Below are 14,085 nucleotides of genomic sequence, written 5' to 3' on the forward strand. Positions count from 1 at the left end.
AATGTGTGTCCACTTTATTTACTGGAACAGAGTCTGCCCTGAACCTGAGGCTTGTCCATTTTTAGCTAGCCAACTTAGATCTCCTGTCTTTATCTCTCAAGTGCTTGGATTACAGGTGGATTACCAAACACTCTTGACTTTTATTATTATTATTATTATTATTGGTGCTTGGGATCCAAATTCCAGTCCTCATGCCTGCAGGGTATGATAATGTTAATTATCAACTTGACAGAATCTAGAACCACTTGGGACCTGGGCCTCTGAGAATGCCTATGGGGGATATCTTGGTTGCAGGGATTGAAGTGGAAAGGCCTGCCCACTATGGGTGGCGCCACTCCCTGGCTGGGTCCTGGAATATGTAGGTGGAGAAAGGGAGCCGAGCAACAGCATGCATTTGTCTCTGCTTCTTGACTGCAGATATGATGAGAATAATTGCCTCAAGATCCTGCCAATGTGATTTCCCTGCCATAATGGACTGTAACCTTGAACTGTTTGGTAGATTAAATGCATTAGTGATTAACTCCAAGTCTCCAGTGGTGCATTGGTGTTGCATTAAGGAAAGAAATCAAAGCATATCCATCGCCTTGGTGTCATTGGACCAAGAGTGATTGGATTCTCTACTTCCTGTGTCTATCTTCCCTGTGTCTTCTCTTCTCTTGTCTGTTGTACGAATTTGAATCTATGCTTGCCTGAAGGCTGTCTTATGAAGCTGTCCCTGTGTCTGTATCTGTCTGTTTGTGACTGTGTGTGACTGTCTCTAACAAAGGGCTTGCTCTCTACTTAATGACCAGCACAGAGAGCATCATATGGGGAATGATGAAGGATACTTTACTGAACTCCTTAACAAGGTTTTACAAGGGATTAAGTCACAGATGCCAACTGACTCCAATTAAGCCAAATAACAAACAGTATTACAAGCATCATTGTTTATTAATTGGTATCCAAATGTATTCAGCATTATCCATAAATAAGCAGTCTTAAGTCTTAAGTGACCTCAAGATGTTGTATACAGTATCCTATGCTGGATATTCGTTTTATAAGATTGCATTCAACCTCTATTTTTGCTGCTTTCAGCAAATGATACACATGCATTACTCTAGGTCAGGGACATGGAAGTCCTTGGAGTACATAATTTAAGATTATAGTTATGCATTAGCTTAGGTTGTAAAAGTTGATTACATGGGAAATCCAACATAAATAAGTTCAATTGATATATTGTTCTCTTAACGGCAGGTTAAACAAATAGGCAGAGTACACAGTAGGATAGCAGTCTTAAGTCTTTTTTTTTATTCTTCTCTCATGTATTACATCACAACCTCAGTTTCTTTCCTTTCTCTCCTCTCACCCTTCCACCACCTCCCTTTTCCCCCAGATCCACTCCTCCTCCTTTCCCTTCAGAAAATGTCAGGCCTCCCAGGGATATCAACCAAACATGGGATCTCAAGTTACAATAAGACTAGGCACATCCCCTCATATTGGGGCTGGATGGGGCAACCCAGTAGAAGGAAAAGGGTCCCCAAAACAGGCAAAAGAATCAGAGACAGACCCCACTCCCACTATTAGCAGTGCCACAAGAACACCAAGCTATACAACTGTTACATATATACAGAAGAACTAAATCAGACCCATGCAGGCTCCTGGTTGTTGGTTCAGTCTCTGTGAGCCCCTATGAGCCCTGGTTAGATGATCCTGTGGGCCATGTTCTTGTGGTGTCCTTGACTCCTCTGGCTCCTACAATCCTTCCTTCTCATTTTCTGAAGGATTCCCAGAGCTCCACCTAATGTTTGACTATGGGTCTCTGCATCTGTTCCCATCAGTTGCTGGATGTAGCCTCTCTGACAGTTATGTTAGACTCTGGTCTATGAGCACAGAAGAGTGTCATTAGGAATGATTTCATTGACTTTTTTTTCCAGTCATGTTTGGTTCTATCCTAGGTTTCTGGGCTATCCAGACTCTGGTTCCTGGCCCTCCAGGCAGTGTCAAGCATGGGCTCCCTCCTGGGACATGGGTGTAGACAAATTTCTAAATGGTCTTATTAATAGAAAACATGGAGCCAGATATAGGGGTGAAAACCTGAGAGAGATGAGAGGAATAGGAACAGCCACATGCTAACTTCACCTCACCAACTCCACAGCTTCCAAAAAACAAGATAATTCCTGTCTACCCATGCCTATATGTCTTGCTGTTCTGCCATCTGATTTGTTCTCTCTGTCTAGCTCCATCACTTCCTCTTCCTGCCCAGATCTGTCACTTCCTGTCTGTCTGTACAGACCTCTAGACCTCCACGGTTAACTAATGCTGGAATTTAAGGCATGTGCCACCAGGCCTGGCTCTGTTCCCTGTGTGACCTTGAACTCACATAGATCCAGACAGATCCCTGCCTCCCAAGTGATAGGATTAAAGGCGTGTGCTATCATTGCATGACCTTTGTTTACTATAGTGGCTTGCTTTTTCCTCTGATCCTCAGGTAAATTTTATTGGGAGACACAGTATACTGGGGACACAATACATCACCACACATGGGTCATTGGTTGGCCACTCCCACAAGTTTTGTGCCACCTTTACTCCAGCACATCATGCAGGCAGGACAAATTGTAGGTTGAAGGTTTTGTAGCTTGGTGATGTCCCAGTCCTTCTACTTCAGTAGAAGGACTGGGACATCACCAGCCTTGCCTGGTTACAGAAGATGGCCAGTTCAGGCTCCATATCCCCATTACTCAAGTTTTTACTAGGGTCACCTTCACGGATTTCTGGGAGTTTCTGTTGCAGTAAGTTTCTACCTCACCTCCAAAATGCACCCTCTATTCCAGTCATCTCTCCCCGTACTCTTTACATCCACTCCCACCACCACCACCACTTCCTCCCATTCCCATCCCCACCCCCCACCAGTCCACCTACAAAATCTATTTTGTTTCCCTTTTCCAGAGAGAACCATGCATCCTCCCTCCCCTTGAGCCTCCCTGTTAGCCTCTCTGGATCTGGAGTGTAGCATGATTATCCTTTACTTTGCAACTAATGTCCACTCATAAGTGAGTAAAAAACAAATGTGGTCTTAAGTTATAAGTGACCTCAAGTTGTATTACTAACTCTGGGTAAGGAGTCCAGCAAAGTTCCAGTTCCTTAGAAAGTAAGAGATATTTTCATAATATTACATTGCCACAAACTGTGAATCAAAATGAAACTTTCATCCTTTAAGCTGCCTTTGTCAGAATATGTTACCACAGCGACAATTAAAGACACTAAAGGGCACAGCAAGTACTTTAACCCACAGAGTCACCTCTCAGGCCCTCTTTTAAATATTTAAATGCATACTAGGCATAAAGGTGTGTGCCTGAAATCCCAGCATTCAGAAGACTACAGCAGGAAGATTGAGGGTTCAAGGTCTACATAGGAGAAAACTAAAGATACATCTTAGGTTGCGAGAGAAAGGATCAGAAAGACAGGGTTGTTGAGCAAAAGGGCAAAAGATCCAAAGACGCCGGGCGGTGGTGGCGCACGCCTTTAATCCCAGCACTCGGGAGGCAGAGGCAGGCGGATCTTTGTGAGTTCGAGGCCAGCCTGGTCTCCAAAGCGAGTTCCAGGAAAGGCGCAAAGCTACACAGAGAAACCCTGTCTCGAAAAACAAAAACAAAAACAAAAACAAAAACAAACAAACAAAAAAGATCCAAAGACACAGATGGGTTTGTCAAGGTGGTGAGGTAGAGAGAATGTCCCCACTCACATTCATATCCCTAGCATACTCATGTGGAAGCTTGGGAGAGTTGTCAATCGTGTGGTACTATAACCCTGTACTAGGGAGGATGAGGCAGGAGGATCACACTGTGGGAGAATTGTTCATACTGCCACTCCACTGTGCCAACAAAGCCACCTTGAATAAAAGGATGGAGTCATCGATTGGCTGAACAGGATTAGCCACAGAGTTGTTGGAGGACTGAGGGGTCTAATAGAGAGGGACAGGAGAAGAGAAGTGTGGACTTCCAGGGAGTTTATAGGGCCAGTGCACCAGAAAAACATGGAGAGAGGGTCAGGCAATCTACGCTCTGCTTCTCCTTGGATTTACCAGGTTTTTAATCTCAATTTCTGACTCCTGAGTTTGTATTATACTAGAACAGCTTAGGTAAACATTATAGGATCATCACTGACTCAAAAAACCTCTTGGTTACACAGTAAGATCGTGCCCTAACATCATCAAAGGTGTTTGAATTTACAACAAGCCACTGCCAGCAGTTCCTTATAAGATGGTGGAGGGACCAGTAAGAAGGTGGGAGATGCTCCTTCACTGGAAAGGGGCCTGTACATTGTCCTACCCAGTAAAGTAGTGACACGGCTTAACAATGTGAGAAGTTTCTGGAAGTACTTTTCCTTTTCTAATTTCTGATCTAATGGAGACACTACCACCCTCGTGTGTGTGTGTGTGTGTGTGTGTGTGTGTGCGCGCGCATGTGTGTGTGTGTGTGTGTGTGTGTGAGAGAGAGAGAGAGAGAGAGAGAGTTCCTATATATATATACATACATATACACATATATATATATACACGCATGTGTATGGAGGCCACAGAGGATTGCCAGTAAATACTTCAATTGTTCTCCATCTTATAGGTTGAGTCAGCGTCTCTCATTGAACCTAGAGCCCACAGATTGGGCTAGACTGACCAGCCAACCAGCCCAAGAGACCCTGATGTTTCTAGTGCCTCAGCCCTGGGACTACTGACACCAGTTTGCTTTCTGTCTGTTTGTGTTCTGTTTTTATGGCCATTGCACGTGAGTTTTTCCTATTTGTGCTTTTTAACCATTTGGTAGGTTCATGCATTCATATATTTGAACTTGTTCTTAAAACACATGGGTTCTAGGGATCAAACTCAGCTGCTCTTCATGCTTGTCTGGCCAGCACTTACCAACTGAGCCATCTCCTTAGCCCCAAGATTGTTCTCTCTTAAACAGCAAGGTAATTTGATCATGCAAAATGAGCAGAAAATAAATGTCATTTGTTTGGGGGAACCAGTTAAACATTTTTATTAGCATTTCCTTTTCTTACCATTTCTGTGGTCAATATCATAAAAAGCTCAGAATAAACTCTCATGAATATTTTCCCTCTGAAGACAGAGGAGGAAATTGAGTTTCCCATTACAACACACATACCGTTTGAATCTCCATCGTTCAGGACTTATGCACTACCCTCAGCATAGATGACAAAAATGTAGTCAGAGCTCAGAGTTGCTGGGTGAAGAACTTCTGCTGGATTTTAATCATCTCTCAATACTGTTTGTGGCTGTCCACATAATGAGTGTGTCTCCATAATTTTCTAGCATTGTTAATGCACAAGAATTTATATCATTAAGGTCATTAAACTATGTTATTTGCTGTAGGCTATTAAAGAGGATGCTAATCACTTAAGCTTTCTTTCCCAATCCTGCAAAAGATGTTGCTCTCCTGCTCCATTTCACAATGTTTTTATTCCTGCTTTTTAAAAACCAGAAACCCTTGTTTTCAAATATTTTTAATTGGTACTATTTTCCATATAAAAATAATAATACCACTTGTCTTTGAAAGGGGAAAATACTTTAATATGAATGAAAAAATGACCTCCAAACACTGGTATTGCTGGGGTTTCACACCACTAATTATTTAAAAGACAACATTTGACATTTGATCTTCGTTCTCTTTGTCATCCACCCTCTGCCTGCAAGAGAACATGGCCTTGTAAACACAGTTCACAGGAGCAAATACATTTAGCTTTGTCTGATTCCATTGGTTTCTGGAGTGTTTCAGACAGGGAACATAAAAAAAGGGTGACAGTTTCAGAAGCCACTAAAATTTTATACTTGGCTTTGTCACCAGGATTAACGCATTTCAGAAATTCCAGTCTCTCTATGTGTACCCATCACAACCATGACAGCTCCCCCACATGTCAGCAAGTGTACTGTAAAACTCATAAACAGCAAGTGTATTGTAAAACCTTTTATGACCATTATAAAAATATTTTGACTATTTGACTCAAGTCAGTAAGACACCTGATACTAGTTGAGAGAGGGAAACAAGATCCCTTTTCAACAAGCCTTTGAGAATTAGAGGAAGGCTGAATAAAAAGAAAGTTAATTTTCTCTTAAAATAGCCTGAGCTGTTATCAAAACAAAGGGTCCTCTTCCTGTATTTATCTCCAGTAGCAATAATCCAGCACCCAGTTCCTGGCTTGCATCATAGAATCTAAGCATTTTATTGAGTTAGAGTCTAAGTTATCAAAATAAGTCCAACTCAGAAAGACAAATGTTACATGTTTTTTTTTTTTCATTTTTAGCTCCAAGATTTCATGTGGATACCTAAGATTATACATGTACATAGGACATGTGAGTAGAGTGGATATGTCTTCAGGAATGAGTAAAAATAACAGGAGGGAGATGGGGATTGTGGTCAAAGTACCAGCTACATACTTTTACAAATGTGACCTTACAAAACCTATAGCTGTGTGTGATGAGTTTATGGCAAAAACCTTAAAACATTAAAAGAAGGGAGAAGTCGACTGTCCATTGAAGACATTTTTAGGGCTGTCCCAACTGCTAAGGAGCAGCTTCAGGAAACAGAGGTGGAGAGCAGCCACTGGCACCCTTGGAAACAGTCCACATAGCCTGATCCTTACACTTTCCCACTCTTCACTCATCTCCTCCTACACCTCATCTATCCTGTATAACACATGCTCTCCAAACAGACTCTGCTCAACCCCAACTTAAACTCCAGAGCATCAATCCTTAGGCTGAGAGAATAAATAACCAAGTTCCACATCTTTTCTAAAAACAGAACTCTGACCTGCAATTCACAGCTGGCACAAAGTATATGTTTATGACTTTTGAGAACCAGCCCGGAAATCCAGCTGGCCATGGCTATCACCAACATGGAGAAAGGCAGACATTATCTCTACTAGCCATCTGGGAAGCCCAACTACATTCCCTGTGACAATTGTCACAAAAGGCCAGGACTTAATTACATTACATTTTGTCCCTGCTTCCAACTTTGACTCAGCCTGAAAAAGCAAACTATATACTTCTGTCCACTGTCTAGAATGCCCACTTCTCCCTGGACAGCCTGCTTCCCCAGCCCACAGCCTCCATTCTTTGCACACCTGATCCTCCCTCTCCACCACCTGCTTTGCTCTGAGACAGGGATTCTCAACCTGTGGGTCACAACCCCTTGAGGGTCAAACCTCCCTTTCGCAGAGATCTCCGAAGACCATCAGAAAACACAGACATTTACATTATGATTCACAAGAGTAGCAAAGTTACAGTATGAAGTAGCAACAAAAACAGTTTTGTGGTTGGGGGTCACCACAACATGAGGAACTGTATTAAAGGGTCACAGCATTAGGAAGTGTGAAAACCATGGCCCCAAGTCATTTCTAGATGACAATCTCTTTGCTTTAAGCAAACAAAAAGCTTTGCTTGCCTTCATTTGGTCCTTATCTCCACAAGACAAAGATATTCTGTCCTAATAAGTCCAGGCGTTTCTCTAAGGACAATTCTACCCAATGACTAGACCCAGCTTTCTGAGAAACATTCTGGTATCAATTACAGTAAGAATCAGCTTAGCCAGGCTGGTGGTGCATGCCTTTAGTCCCAGCGCTCGGGAGGCAGAGGCAGGTCAGTCTGGTCTACAAAGTGAGTTCCAGAACAGCCAGAGCTACACAAAGTGACTGTCTCAAAAAAGGAGAAGGAGCCAAGTGACTTGGCAACAGTAGCTTAAAGAAAATGTGGATGATTCTACAAAGACTGTTTCTTTAAAAAATTAAATAAAGTAAAATCTTCCCACCACTTCGTGAAGACACAGTTGAACCAAAAAAAAAAACTATCCACACTGGCTCGGCCCTGCCCCACCTCCAGTCTAGCCACCTGGGTACTATCTAATGCCCCAAATACAATGTGAAGTTTCTTCTCTACTAGAATGTCCCTTTTCATATTTATAAAAACAGGTGTTTTTATTTTTCTCATATGCTGTATGTAAGAAATCCAAAGACTGTTCACTAGAGAAAGATTTTGTTGTATTTGCATTTATACTTGTGGAGCATAAACATTGAACCTTCATAGTTTTTTATTTTAACCTTGAAGGCCTATTCTAAGCCCTTGATGAATGTTTATCCAACGTTCAAAGCTTGGATGAAATGTCACCTCCTCAAGCAAAATCATTTGCTGCTTCACCGTTGTTCAAGACTAAACCCTCTGAAAAGCAAACTTGTCACAAGACAGTCACAGACAGTGCTTGCTTCCACAGTCCCCTCCCCAGAGGGACTGAAACTCCTGTCTCTAAGCCCTGGACTCCTTCATACACAATCACACAAGGGAGTGGTCATTTCTCCTCCAGTAGGCTTAGGTTTTCATTTTAAAGCTTTGGTATTTTTGATGAAACAGCTTTGTGGTTTCACATGTTCACGGGTTCAGTGGAACCCAGCTCTTCGAAGCTCTGGAGTCTGTTTATCCGTCCTTCCTGTTTGTCCTACCATAAGTCACCACCACCTCATCCTAAGCCTAGCCACAGGTTTAGTTCCAGGACCGGGCATTCCAAGGAGCCACAGTAAAAAACACAAATGCTGCCTAAGGTCAGGATAACCACCCAGGGATGCTGGGCATGAGACAAACTGTTTATCAGCTTTGGACAGCCTCTGGGAATAGCCATGGTGACTTACAGCCTTCTCCCTCAATACCTGTTGCCACCTTGAATTTCGTTATAATGGTTGCCCTTAAAGCAAGAAGCCAGAAGGTCAGTTAGGCACTGGGTTGGGGAGGGAAGCCAGAGAACTAAGGGTGGGAGAGTAAACACCACAGAACAGAACCCAGTTAGCAGTGTATCAAATCACGAGGCAACAATGTGGAGACCCTGAATGAGTCAAAGTTTCATACTAAAGGTGGTGCTGCCTTTGTGCTTTCTCCCAACCTCTGTTTGGATCCATTGTCAGTGGAATTTGCTGAGGAAGGCAAAAAGGGGGAAGATCTCTAGACAGGTGCGATTAATCACAGGTCACTGAAGATAAACTCAGCCTCCAAGGGAGGAAGGCTAAGTGAGCACTTGGGCTCCCATCTTTACTTCCCTCCTCCAGACAAGGGCAGGGCAGCTTCTCAGGCTCAGAACTCACTTGACTTATTATTCTGAGTTCATTTCCAGAGCTTCCTTAGGAAAGAAATACACGGGCATCCAACCAGTGGGCTGTATTCTGAATAGTTGGGTAGGCCATGACCTGCAAAGCTTCATGATTGGGTCAGCTCAGAATCCTGCAGGGCAGGGAGGCGTCTGATTTCGAAGCCTCCTCATCCCATCAGACTTTTGTTTTCTGTCTTCTATTGGCTTTCCAATTGAGCTTATAGGAAGGGTCCATAGCCTCAAAGTTGTCAACATACCACAAAGCAAAGATTAAAATCTCATGAAGAGTTGGGAGAAAAAAAAAATCACAGAACAGATCTTGCCTCACTTCCTGAAGCCTGTCTTGACCTCAATACAGCAGAATTATCCATCCCCTCAGCTCCCATAATGTGTAATCCTCATCCTATTTATCCATGACATACTGTAATCTATAGGATTGCGTGTCTGTCTGCCCACTAGACTCTAAGCCATGCGAAGACAGGAATGAAGTCCAAGCCTAATGCCAAGAATGAAGCAGGTCATAGGAGGTTGGAGAGAATGTGAGGGATCATAGATAAAACATGCTTTATTTACCAGTGCATATGCTGCTAGGCAGGCAGTTGCCAGCAGACATCCAGGCACACATCACATAGTGACACAGGCAGATTGGCAAATAGGCCATGGGGAGGTAGGCCCACAGGTCTTGAGACAGATACCAACAGGCAAGTAGCTGGTAAAGGCAAAGCACTTGCCTCTGACTCGATGTCATATTTATACAGAGTCACACAAAGTAGTACTCTGGCAAGAACAGTGACAACAGATGAAATCATTGTTTACTTTGAACTTCCCCAGACATCCAAGGCTGGCCATTTAATGCTGACTCATACTGGATATCCCTATCAGCCGCCATGTTGTCTAAACATAAACTAGCCCGTACGGCCTTTTCTTTCCTACAGTGGCTCTCACTCAACCTTCTAGTACTTACAACAGTGCCTGGTATTTTACAAATACTTAGTAAATGCAATTATGTAAATAGAGTAAGTTGAACAAATTCTCAAAGAAAGAGAGCCCCCTTCTCCATCAATCACTACTGAAGTGAGCAACTGAGTAACTCACTTTTATATCCCCACATGGCAACTTTGTTTTACTTACCAAAGAGGTCAACATATTTTTTTAAGTAAACTACTATAAATAATGCCAACGTTGACAAATACTTGCATTCCCCAAAAGGCTGGGATTCCAAGAACTATGAGCAAGAATTCCAGTCCCAGAGCTGGTGAGATGATGCATGCCCAGAATCCCAGTGCTGAGGAACCTGAAGCAGGGACATCACACATCCCTAAGCCAAACTGAGCTACAATGAAAGACCCTGTCCCGGAAACGTCAGTGGCAGCTTTCCAGCTGCTAGCCTGCACTGCCTGCCTCTCTATAGCTGATACTTAAACTCCAGATCCTGGGACCCACTGCATTCGCACTGACATGAACGAGGCTGAAGAAGCCACACATTTTTCAACAAGGTCTGTAACAGCCACCAGACACACTTAGGCAGTGTCACCAGAGAGGAAACTCAGTAGAAGCACAAACTAGGAGCCCAAAGGTCTGAGTTCAGATCCCTGTCACTGACTAAGTGTACAGCTTTTTACGGTCACTTGTTGTGCTGGGCTTTGTTTATTATAAGCAAAGTCATGGAAGTAAGTAATGCCTGGCCTCCTTAGCAGGTCTGTTGTTAAGGTTAGAAATATAAGAAGGAGACAGTGTGCTAGGAAGGTGCCACCAGGGTAAGGAGTCTGCCTACATCAGAATGGCCCCACACATGCGACTGTGTGTTGACTCTAAGATGGCGTCATCTCTCTACATGAAGGACAGATGAGGACACCAGTATATAGCAGCTGTGCATTGAATGCAATGTGCCCCCAGTCTCCCATGTTTACATAGCTGATCTCTGACTGAGCACTACTCCTGCTCCGGAAAACTGAGGTAAAGTCTTACTGGAAGAAGTGGACCACTGGAGACAGGCTTCAGGCTTTTATAGCCCCGCCCCACATCCTGTCAGCTTTCTGTTCCCTGACACACAGCCACAGAGTGACTAGCTACCTCAGACTCCAGCCGCCATCCCTTCCCCACGGTGATGGACTGTAACTGCGAGCTAAATAAACCTGCCTCCCTCGTGCCGCTTCTCCTTGAGGGTTCATTCACAACCAGGGAAGTGGCTAAAACACCAACAGCTACTAATGTCATTAATGATTCCCCAATAATGTGATAATCCAGAAGCAAAACTATGGATGGGATTGGGTTCCACACCTCATTATCAAACAAATGCAGCAAAAGCAAGGTTATTAGAGATCTTCATTCTAGAACCTTCCAAGGGCCTGGATAGCAACTCCTGCCAAGTTGAGAGATGAAGACAAGCTCTGCAAAAATGGACTGACATGCTGGCATTTGTGTACCTATAGTGTGAAAGAGAAGCAGAGACACTGGTGTCTGTTCCACAAATGGGCCATCTTTGATACTGCTCTAACATGAATCACTCTACTATTAAATTCCTTCATTTAATCTTGCTGGAAAAAAATAAAAATGAAGAGATCCATGTGTAGCTGGAGTTTTCTCCAGTCCTGCCTGGCCCAAAAATCTCTCTCACCCACCAGTCCCGCAGCCACTCAGACCCAACCAAGTAAACACACAGAGACTTATATTGCTTACAAACTGTATGGCCACAGCAGGCTTCTTGTTATCTAGTTCTTATATCTTAAATTAACCCACATCTATTAGTCTATAAGTTGTCATGTGGCTCGTGGCTTACCGGTACCTTACATCTCGCTTTTCATAGCAGCGGCTGGCAGTGTCTCTCTGCCTCAGCCTTCCACTTCCCAGAATTCTCTCTCTTTGTCCCGCCTATACTTCCTGCCTGGCTACTGGCCAATCAGTGTTTTATTTATTAAGCAATCAGAGCAACACATTTAATATACAGAACATCCCACAGCATCCATGTTCTTCTTTTCTGGTTTTAATTGTACTGTGAAGATACCGCTGTGAACTTAATCTCTCAGTCTTTCTTTTTCTGAGAACATTTCCAAGGAACATTTCAAATTGCCTAAGTCAGGTGAGTGAATCTGTTGATTGACGATTGGTTGAATGATTGGGCTTTGTAACAGGAGCAGGTGCTCAGGTGCTTTATTTCATGGAACAAGTCAGAGCTGCACAGACAACTAGGGGCACAAAGAGAAATCAAGTCAGTGTGAGCAACAGTACACAACACCATGATGTAATGGGAATGAAGAAACATCACCTAGAGACTGTGATTCTAACAGTGTCAGCTCGGGAAGGATAATGTTATAGCAACGAGAGTTGTTAACTCAAAAATATGAAAATACAAGTTACCCAGCTAAGCTTCAATTTCAGAAAAACCATGTCATTTCTTAGCATTTTTAATCCATGCCATAGAGGGACACAGCTAATGCTTAAAAATTTTGTGTTGGTTGGTGGAATTTGAAACTCGATTAGGCATCCCATATTTATCTAGCAACCATGTAGTAACAGTATACTCTCAATTTTTCCCTTTCTCTGTCTCCTCTCCCTTGACTGCCTACTAAACTCACATGGGAAAGTTTTAAAATGCTGATGCCCAGAGCACATGCCAGGCCAGTTACACTGGGTCCCAGGGCTAGAACCCAGGCTATATGATCCCTAGTGATGAGAGTCACTGTCACACTGTGGGGCTGCAGCCCGTAAGTGGAGTTGTAAGGAGACCAGATCACAGCAGGCTTTAGGATGCAGTTTGCATTTCTCCTGTAAATCAGTCTTACTGTGAAAATCTGAACCACACACCTCTGGGTAAGTAAGCATTGACTGAGTGTTGTGATGGCACTAGAGGAGCAGGGCATGGAAGAGACAGGCTTGTTCTCCAGAAGCTCATCCTCCTGTGTGCTCTGTCATCCATCTTTCTGGATCCTTTCCCTCAGAGGAAGAGCTGGGTGAGTTAGAATAGGATGGAACCTGTAGAATGATGTTCCATGTAGATAAAGACAGCTGAATTATGGGAGATGACACAGTGGAATAGAACTGTAAAGGGGGAGAGAGAGGAGAGCAGGTGGGAAAGAGAAACAGGGGGGAGGAGAAGGATGCCTCTGCCTCAAACACAAAAACCAATCTGGAGAGTCAATAGCAGAAAGCAGCTAAGAGTCTCAGTCAGAAAGAATTCCTACCTCAGCCCTAGGTGGCAGACAAAACATAGACACTTGCTAGAACCCCGGGAATAGAGTGGGAAGAGCTCTGCAATGGCTATTGGAAGAGATGGTAGCAAACAAAGTCTCCAACAGCAAAGACCATAAGAAACTTTGAGAAGCAGAACAAGGAGACGAGGAAGATGATCCCTACGCTAAAGTACCTGCCACACAAGCATGAAGATCTGGGTTCCGATCCTGGCTTCCATATAAAAAGCCAGGCATGGTGGTGTGTAGCTGGAGGGCTGGGAAGGCAAAAATAGGGTTCCAGATGCACTCTGGCCAGCCTGTCTACCCAGTTGATGAGTTCAAGGTTCAGTGAGAAACACTGCCTCAAAAAATAAATGGAGAGTGCCAGAGAAAGACACCCAGTGTCCACTTCTGCCCTCAACATGCACGCATACACAGTTCCTCCATTGTATACAGATACATAGAATCATATATGCATACTTAACATGAAAGTTAACATGAAACTATCTGAGTAATAAAAGTGACTGATGGGAGGAGGGAAGAAGGAGAAAAAGTTGGGGCAGGGTGTGGGATAGATATGTTCAACATGCAAAATGCTATATAGCTTGAAAATGTTCTTATATAATACAATACCATGCACATGAATACATACAATGGATTTTTAATTAAAAAATAAGTACTATTGTAGATTGAGTATGAAAGGCAAAATAGAAATTTTTTCAAATGGAAAATTTTATAGGATAATTTGGATAATTTAAAAATACAAGTTAAATTCTAATACAGAGAGAAGAGGGGCT

The sequence above is a fragment of the Peromyscus eremicus genome, chromosome 5, assembly GCF_949786415.1.
Source record: "Peromyscus eremicus chromosome 5, PerEre_H2_v1, whole genome shotgun sequence".
Taxonomy (NCBI): domain Eukaryota; kingdom Metazoa; phylum Chordata; class Mammalia; order Rodentia; family Cricetidae; genus Peromyscus; species Peromyscus eremicus.